The sequence below is a fragment of the Dasypus novemcinctus genome, chromosome 7, assembly GCF_030445035.2.
Source record: "Dasypus novemcinctus isolate mDasNov1 chromosome 7, mDasNov1.1.hap2, whole genome shotgun sequence".
Lineage (NCBI taxonomy): Eukaryota > Metazoa > Chordata > Mammalia > Cingulata > Dasypodidae > Dasypus > Dasypus novemcinctus.
Genome location: NC_080679.1, coordinates 45,829,753 through 45,838,451, shown reverse-complemented (window position 1 = coordinate 45,838,451; position 8,699 = coordinate 45,829,753). Strand labels below are relative to the sequence as shown.

The window sequence follows — 8,699 nt, the reverse complement described above, 5'->3', positions numbered from 1 at the left end:
CCCAGGTTAGTTGCTATGATAACACTAGAGTGATTTTCAGTTACTCTGTGACCATCCCAGTAACCCTAAATGAATAAAATATTATTCACCATGAAGATAGGACAGCATGCTGCCGTAAAGTCTCCGTCATTTTGTTTTATGGAAGTGCTTTTGTTGTCAGAACTCAGAGCAAATCTAGACTCACCTGAGCATAAGGTTTGTGTTCAGGAAATTTGTGTTTAGGAAGAACCTCAAACGTTTGCTCTGGAGGGCCTGAGATTCTTGGGCAAGAATGTTTACACCAGCCTGGCTGGCATCATTTAAAGATGAACACTGCCCCCTCCTGGGAGGAGCCCACATTACATCTAGCAGAACTTCATCTTTTGAGTGTGGCAAACAAGCCCTGGATGAAGGGGAAATTCGTTTTGATTCTTTCACCTTTCTTCAGTTCTTAGGCATCAATTTCAAAGCATTTTAACTGCAAAGCATTGCTATTGCACAGCAGGACAATGTGATTTATTTTGTCATTATTACTCAGACATTTTTATGAACTACTGTCACTAGCAGAGATTCCCTGAAATGAAATGACAGGAGAGACAAAGGTAGTCACCGTGATGTCTGGGGAGTCTTTGAGATGGAGCAGGGCATGGAAAAGAGAAAAACTGCCAGTGGTTTTCATTGTTTGTAGTTCAGCTGTAGACAGTCACAACACTAAAGGAATTAGAGCCGTCAGAGAGCTTTCAAGAGTATCTGAATCACCTTAATTTCTGCCCATTCCTTTTCCCCCTAAAATGAGCACCACAGAGCTGCCTGGAGATGGAAGGGGAGCTGAGAACTGGTGACCAGCCCTAAGGTGGTGTTAGAATACCGAAAGGAATGACCTCTTTGGTGTGCCTGCATGCCCTCTGCAACCTTTTCCTACTTTCTGAAGAAGTACGGTTAAGGTAAACTCCAAGAGTAAATCTGCAAGGAAGAAATTCCCATCAAATGAATTGGCTTGGAAACTAAGAGCCTCCTGCTCTCCTTGCAACCTCAAAGGGATATATTTTATTGAATCTTCTGAACCTCTCTTTTGGTCAGAAAAATTTGTTGGGAATTTCCAGGGACCCTGAAAAGCACAACTCAGATTTGTCTTCAGAACTGCTTCAGAGGGAATTGATAGTGTAGGGAGAGCTAGCAAATATTAATGCTTGATTTTAAAAATCTGATTATGCACATCGAGCAAACGCCCTTTCTCAGGCTGCTGGAAGACAGGGCTAAGACCTATTTTCATTGAATCATTCAACAAATGCCCCTAAGTGCCTACTGTGTGCCACCTTCCCAGGGTGTTTATTCATTTAGGTAGTCCTTTATTGTTCACAAATTACTTTAACAACATAAAAGCTCCCTGAGGCAGGAATTAGTTCCTCCCCTTTACAAGCTAGGAAATTTGGAATTGAAAAGATTTAAATTCACTGGACCACCAATAACCTGGAGACCCTCGTTCTCTGGATTCTGTGCTCCTGGGTGAATTTCCCTTTCACCTTTACTCATTTTTTAAGTCTCTAAGGCTTTAGGGAAAGATGGCCCAAAGGTTTTGATTCCCAGCATGGCCATCACACAGTTCTAATTATTTAAAGTTTGTACCCGTCTAGCAACAGTATTCTCATTTCTAAAGTGATTAATACACAGATTTGGCAAAGAATGGAAAAATAAGTGGAGACCAAATAACTTTGTCAATTGCAGTTGATTATGCATCCATTACTAAGCAGCCAGATATTGAAGAGTGGATTTCCTGGGGCAAAGATGCACCCTAAGTGTAAAGATCAATAGGGGGGATAGGAAAATGAGAAAACAACAAAAGGCTTTGGATCAACTGGAATCTGACTATTTTAAGGATATGACACCAACTATAAGGAGGACTCAGAAAATCATTATTAAGAAGAGAAAACCATTAAATGTTGGCATCCTAGATAGAAGCACAGTTTTCTTTTGTGGATTAGCAGCTAAACAAGGTATGACTTCTGTCATGGTTTGAGGCTGTATGTATTCCAGAAAAAATCATTCTTAAGTTTAATCCATTCCTGTGGGTGTGAGCCCATTATAAGCAGGACCTTTTGATGAGGTTACTCCAGTTAAGGTGTGACCAACCTCAACCAGGATGGATCTTAATCCTGTTACTGGAGTCCTTTATAAGAGAATGAAATTCAGACAGACAGAGAGAAAGCCACAGGAAGCAAGAAGCTGGAAGGGAACCCAGAAGAGAAGGAAGGGACCAGGTTTATGCTGCCATGTGCCCTGCCATGTGACAGAGGAACCGAGGATCGCCAGCAGCCAGCCGGCCCCAGAACACCACAGTCACCTTGATGATACCTGGATTTGGACATTTTCCCTGCCTTCAAACTGTGAGCAAAACCCAAACCCATTGCACAGTATTCGCTTAAGCAGCCTAGGATACCTTCTGTTCATCAATCTCCTGAATTAGATAACTGGCAAGAAAATACCAGTGCATGGAAAAAAGACACAGCCTGGCAAGCAGAAGTTCTGACACAGCAGAAAATAGAGAAAAGAAAGCAGCAGAACAACATAGGGAGAAAATGGAAAAGGAAGCTGTATTAGTCAGCCAAAAGGATGCTGATGCAAAATACCAGAAATCTGTTGGCTTTTATAAAGGGTACTTATTTGGGGTAGAAGTTTATAGTTACCAGCATAAGTTACTTCCCTCACCAAAGTCTGTTGCCACATTTTGGAGCAAGATGGCTGCTGACATCTGCAAGGGAAGAGGCTTCCTCTTTCTCTTAAGACTCAGTGGTCCCAGTGGTCCCAGTTTCTTCCAATATCAGGTATAGTCTGGGATAAGTCTTGTCTCTCTCCTGGGCTCATTGCTCTCTGGGCTTAGCTGCTCTGCTCTCTCCACAAGGCCAGCAGTAGATTATCAGGCTAACAGCTGTTCTCTCTTCCTGGGGCCTCTGCCATGTCTAATCCAGCCTTCTCTCCTTCCTCATTAATTTGCTTCTCTGTGTGTTCACGTCCTGGGGCTCCAATATCAAAACTCCAAACTCCCTTCTCTTCAGTTTTTCTGTGAGTCGCCACCCACAGGGCTGGGTTGAGGGCTGGGACTCAACATCCTACTGAGGTGGTCCAATCAAAGCCATAATCATTATATAATCAAGTAAAAGTGAAACTTCTGAATCCAATATAATCTAATATGCCCAGAGGAGGAGACCAATTTACAAACATAATCCAATACTGTTTTTGGAATTCATAAACAATATCAAACTGCTTCAGAAGCACAGTAGCTAATAAGCAACAAAGCAAAATTGGGGTGAAACTTTCATAACAAATGTTTTTTAGCTGTTATAGGGCCAGTAAGAGAAATCTGAGTCCCAAAACACAAACCTTTGTAGGAATTTAAGAGTATTTTCAGAATACAAACACACTCTTTGATTTTAATATGCACATTAAGTGATCCAGGACACCAAGATTCTCCCACAGTACCTTGAACTCTTAATGGATGAGACTTGAAAAAACAAAAAGACTTATGAGACAATATTTTATTCAACATTTTTCAAATGTAAGACAGCTGATTGCTGTAGAGAAATTACAAATGGAAAATACCAGTACCTCTTCAAGTTGATATTCTAGTAAATAAATGGGTGTAAATAATTTCATTGTGGAGAAAAACTCTATTGTCTATTATGCTTTTCTTCAGTGTGCATAATTATAAAATAATTTTAAATATTAAAAAAAAGGTTTAAATAATTTGCCCATGGCATGCATTTAACAGGAGTACAGACCCAATGCTCATCCTACCTTATGCATTCTTAGACATGTAAATCTGCTTTGGGAAGTAACCATATCAACCTATGAAAATGTCAACCAAGAAATAACAAAGACATTTATTTGGGGTATTTGAACTGCAATTCATGGAGCACAGATTCAGGTATTAATAGCAGCCCAAATCCTGTCCTGCCTCAGCATTTCCAGGCAAGGGTTTTCAAAGAAAAAGATTTGACCAGTTGTTAGTGGTTGGTGGATATTTGGGGTACTTTAATTGGCCTTCAGGTTAGATGGTTAACTGAGGTCTTTATCTTGTGGTTTGTTTTATGGTCCAGATGTCCTTAGGGTTTTGAAGAAAGTTTTTGCTTGAGGCTTTGCATGCTTTGGCAGTTTGTACTATCTGGCTGAGACCTGCTAAGAGTAACCTCCAGAATGACCTCCCAACTCCATTTTAAATCTTTTAGCCATAGAAACTCTATTTGTTTCATTTCTTTTAACAAAAATATGTACAACAGTGTGCTTCACTGGATAATCAAAGGAGTCTATTAAATATTCATTGATGAAGTCTCTGTAGGAAGCAGCACTAACCAGCAAAGCACCTTAATGCTTTCTACATAAGAACTGATTAAATATTGTAATTTTTTTCTTTTTTCTTTTTTATTAAATATTTTACTTCTTAAATAAGCAATCCCTTTGGATTACATGACATTTTTATTGTCCAATTTCAGAATTATACGTACAGAATAATATATTTCTTTACAAACACCCTCAACTCATAGACACCTTCCAGTCCATCTCAATGTGTCAAACATCCACAATGCTTCCAAAATTGTCTTTCTAATACTAAATGAAATATGATTATATGTAATTCCCCTCTTCAAAAATTCTTCATTGTTACATAGAACTGAATGTTAATAGGTGTTCAATAAAAAAGTATTCAAATTAGTTCTGAGAAATCTTCATGATATATTCCCCTCTTAGCATATTAAGAGCGCTAAAAATCCCACAGTAAGAAAAACTATTTATCTTTATTGTAGTAAACATTTTTCAAACTTATTGAAGCACTAAATGTTTTTAATTAATGGAACACCTATTAATACAGCAAGGACTGTGGGGGGAACGTTTTAGGAAAGATTGGCTTACACAATAAAGTAATGATACTTTATCATTTACATGACATTTTAACATGGTACATAAGCTTTTCATAAACCATTTCTTATCCACCATCTCCTGCTTCATTTCCTGCCAGTCTTTCCCATTGCATTCTACAACAGACCCAACCATTTATTGTTTCCTGAATTTATGTTGTTCCCTTCTGCCTTTGTCTTTAAATATGCCACTCCTCTGCCTGGAACATCCTTGTATCTCCTTATCTCCCTGGCTACCTCCTAAACATTCTCTTTCCTCAAGTCCTCTTTCCCTGACTCCCCGTGGAAATGCAGATGCTGCTCCCTCATGCCCCATCCCCTCGCAGGTAGCTCCTTGCACTCACCTCGCCCTGCGTGTTTTTTCCTGTTTGTTTCCCCATTAGTCCTTCTGAGGCTTCCGGTCACAGCTGGGAACCCACCCAGAAACCCCCTGAGGGAAGGCAGAGCTGGAAAGCCCACCAAGACCCTGGTCAGGAGGTCCGCTTTGAAGCTCCCGGGCCCTAGAGGAAGCCCAGGATAACTCCAAATAAAAGGCCTCCCCATTGGTCCCTGAGAGCTACCCGCTGAGGAGAGAAAGGCAACCAATCAGAGCAGCAAGCAGCTGGGGCCCCTGCCCCAGGGGAAGGAGGAGAGAGGGCTTTAATAAAGGAAGGCGGCCAGGCCCCAGGCGCCCCCTCTGCCTCCAGGACGCCTGCGCTCACACCTCTGGTGTGAGCCTCTTCTCTTGTTTCTTTTTACTGGCCTTACTAAACTGCATCTCTGAATTCTTTCTTGCGATGTAGCCAAGACCCTAGAGAACCCAGGGTGCTCTGACAACACTTCCAGGGACCCACAGTATCCCTGCTCCCCAGGGTTTAGCAAAATGCCTGGCATACTCCCAGTGAATGCCTAGGGAAAGTGGTGTGAAATTTCCTTCTTTAATTTCCTTCTTTATTCAAAGTAGTCCTATTCAAAGTTATTTCATCTCCTCCGAAAAGTCGTGAAGATAATGGCAATGGTAATAATACCTAATATTTACCGAGTGCTTACTGTGTGCCAGGCTCCACGATAAGCATTTTTCATGCATCAACTTCTTTATCATAGCAACCTTATAACATGAATATACGGTTATCTCCATTTTCTAGTTAAGGAAATCAAGGCACACGGAAGTTAAGTAATTTGCTCAAGGTCACACAATAGGTGGACACAGAGCAGGTATTTGTACCCAAAGATTCTCTTAGCTCTCAAATTACAATATGCTCATGTGTTTATTCAAACATGGAAAAAGTTCACTATAATAGAAGTAGATAGACAAGATACGAGTTTTCCTCCAATTCACTAAGGAGGGAGAAGAATCATACTTAGATATTTATAGTGCAATGAAGGAGGATCACAGAGGAACTACAAACAGGTCTTGCAAAAACCCACCTGCCAGGTCCTTGGGAAAAATAAGAGAGCATCATAAAGATTGGAAATGTGATCTATTCCATAAAACTGAAGCAGCCTTCAGGGGTTACCATGATGGCCAGCTGGAGGCTAATCTGCCAGTAATCCTGCTGTACCGTCATCGAGGGCAGGGGAAATAGCAGTGGCATCTGCATTCAGAGGAGTTAGGACTACTGTAGGGTGGGAACAATAACCACAGCCATCACCCCAACAGCCAAAAGGTGTCTGTCCCCAGCCCTGCAGCTTCCCCTTTACATAGGGGGAAACTGAGGCTCAGTGAGCCCCCTAATTGCTCAAGGTCACCTAAGTAGTAACAAAGTTGAGCTCAAGTCCAACTCTGACCCCAAAGCCTGTGGTCTTTCCAACATGTCACAGCACCCCTCCAGAGACTCCCAGGAGACCAAGCCACCTTTAGAAGCCCACTAGAATTTAAGCTGCCTCTGAAATGATATATGTTCTGCATGGGTTTTTTTTTTCCTTGAATTTAGTCTAATCATCCAAACCAGACTATCCCCTGAGATAGAATGTTATGCCTTTGTATATTCTTGGGTGTAGAGTATATGCTCATTGAACACCTGTTCACTGATGGATTAAACAAGACCCAGAAATTAATGGGTAGGTCAGGTGGGTAGAAACCCACAGCCGGCAGTCAGCCCAAAAGGGGCTCTGGGTGGTTTTCCAGGGCCACAGGCTGTGTAGAACAGAGACGCTACTGCTGATCTGCCTCTGCTGGCTGCACGTCAAGTCTTAACTTCTCTGGGTCTGTGGTGCCTCATGAAAAAATGAGCACATAGGTTTCTCTGAGGGTCCTTCTCACTCTAAATTTCTGGTGTGATATTTTCAGCACTGAAGAGAATATAAATTTCCCCAAGAAACATTGACATTACTGGTAAATAATTTGCATTTTCAGTGACTTCCCTAAGAATTTTGAACGCCTGAGTACAATGTTTCCAGGATATAGTTTGCCTTTACAAATAAACGGCTCAAGAAATAGCTTGGCTCTTTTCCTACTGAACACGCCTGTGGCCTCGGGTCTTCAACCATAAAGCAGGCCTTGGGCTTTAGATGACCAATGCCACAGCGGAACAGTAATAATGTGCTTCTCGTAGGAGCCAGGGATCACAGAACACGTGGGCAGGGCCACCCGATTAACACAGGAGAAAACAACGCTGATGACTTAGGAAAACCAGACTTCGGAAATGGCCCGTGTTGCTTCTCCACTTTTTGAGGATGGACTGTCTAACGCCCTAAACTCAACCTTATGGTATCCCCTCAAGTAACTTCCTTTTTTTTTTCCTACTGGCTAAATCAGGACTCCTTGTTTTTATTATCCCAGAGTTTGAAACAGAATTATCTTATGTCTTCACTCTGCGACCTCAGCCACTTTTACAGAAAAGGCATGAGATTTCCTAGAGCCACCTGATATGTGGCCACAGGCCATTCTCAGAAAGTCACATTTCTAGTCTGAATGGGACAGTATCATTGCTAAGCCCTAGACAGTGCCCCACGAAGACAGGGAAAATACCCATTCCTAAAAAGGGCCTCCCCATTCTGTGAGTTCCTGCATGGCTCTCCCCTGGCAGCATTCTCAGACAGATCACTGACGCCTGGCCCCGGAGGACACCAGGCGCTGGAATATCATACTGTTCTCTTGGTACCTGCCTCCCTCTCTGCCTGGTGGCAATGGCTTTGACCTGAGGGAGGGAAAAAAGAATGCAGGCTAATCTCTCCATGCCTGAGCCTAGTTTTACCCATTGTGATGGTTAATTAATTTTATGGGTCAACTTGGCTAGGCTATGGTCACCATAACTAGCCTCCATGTTACTGTCAAGGTATTTAGTAGATGGGATTACCATCTAAAATCAGTTGACTTTAAGTAAAAGATGTTACCCTCTATAATGTGGTGGGCCTTATTCAATCAGCTAAAGGCCTTAAGAGCAAGAACTGAGGTTTCTGAGAAGGAAGAAATTGTTCTCAGGACTTCCACATCTACGCCCATGTGAGTTTCCAGCCTGCCGGCCTGCCCTATGCATTTGAGACCTAAGACTGCAAAAACTCTTGGAAGAATTTCCAGCCCGTGGTCTGCCCTCCAGATTTCAGACTTACCAACCTCCTAAATTGTGTGGGCCAATTCCTTAAATAAATCTCCACCACCCCCCTCACACACACACACAAACACACACACACACCTATCCTGTTGGTTCTGTTTTATTTATTCATCCATCCTTTCATTCAATAGATATATATTGAATGCCTACTATGTGCCAAGTACTGTTCCAGGGGTTGGGGATATAGCAGTGAGCAAAATAAGCAAATATTCCTACCCACATAGAGCTTACATTCTATTATAAACCCTTCTGAGTAAATACTTCTAATTGAGCAAGAATT

The 8,699-nt window shown here is 41.9% G+C and overlaps 1 pseudogene; it reads left to right on the top strand.

Moving 5' to 3' along the window:
• The first annotated feature begins 1,567 nt into the window (after positions 1-1,567).
• On the top strand, positions 1,568-3,298 carry LOC101412324 (receptor-binding cancer antigen expressed on SiSo cells-like; annotated as a pseudogene).
• Positions 3,299-8,699: the final 5,401 nt, after the last annotated feature.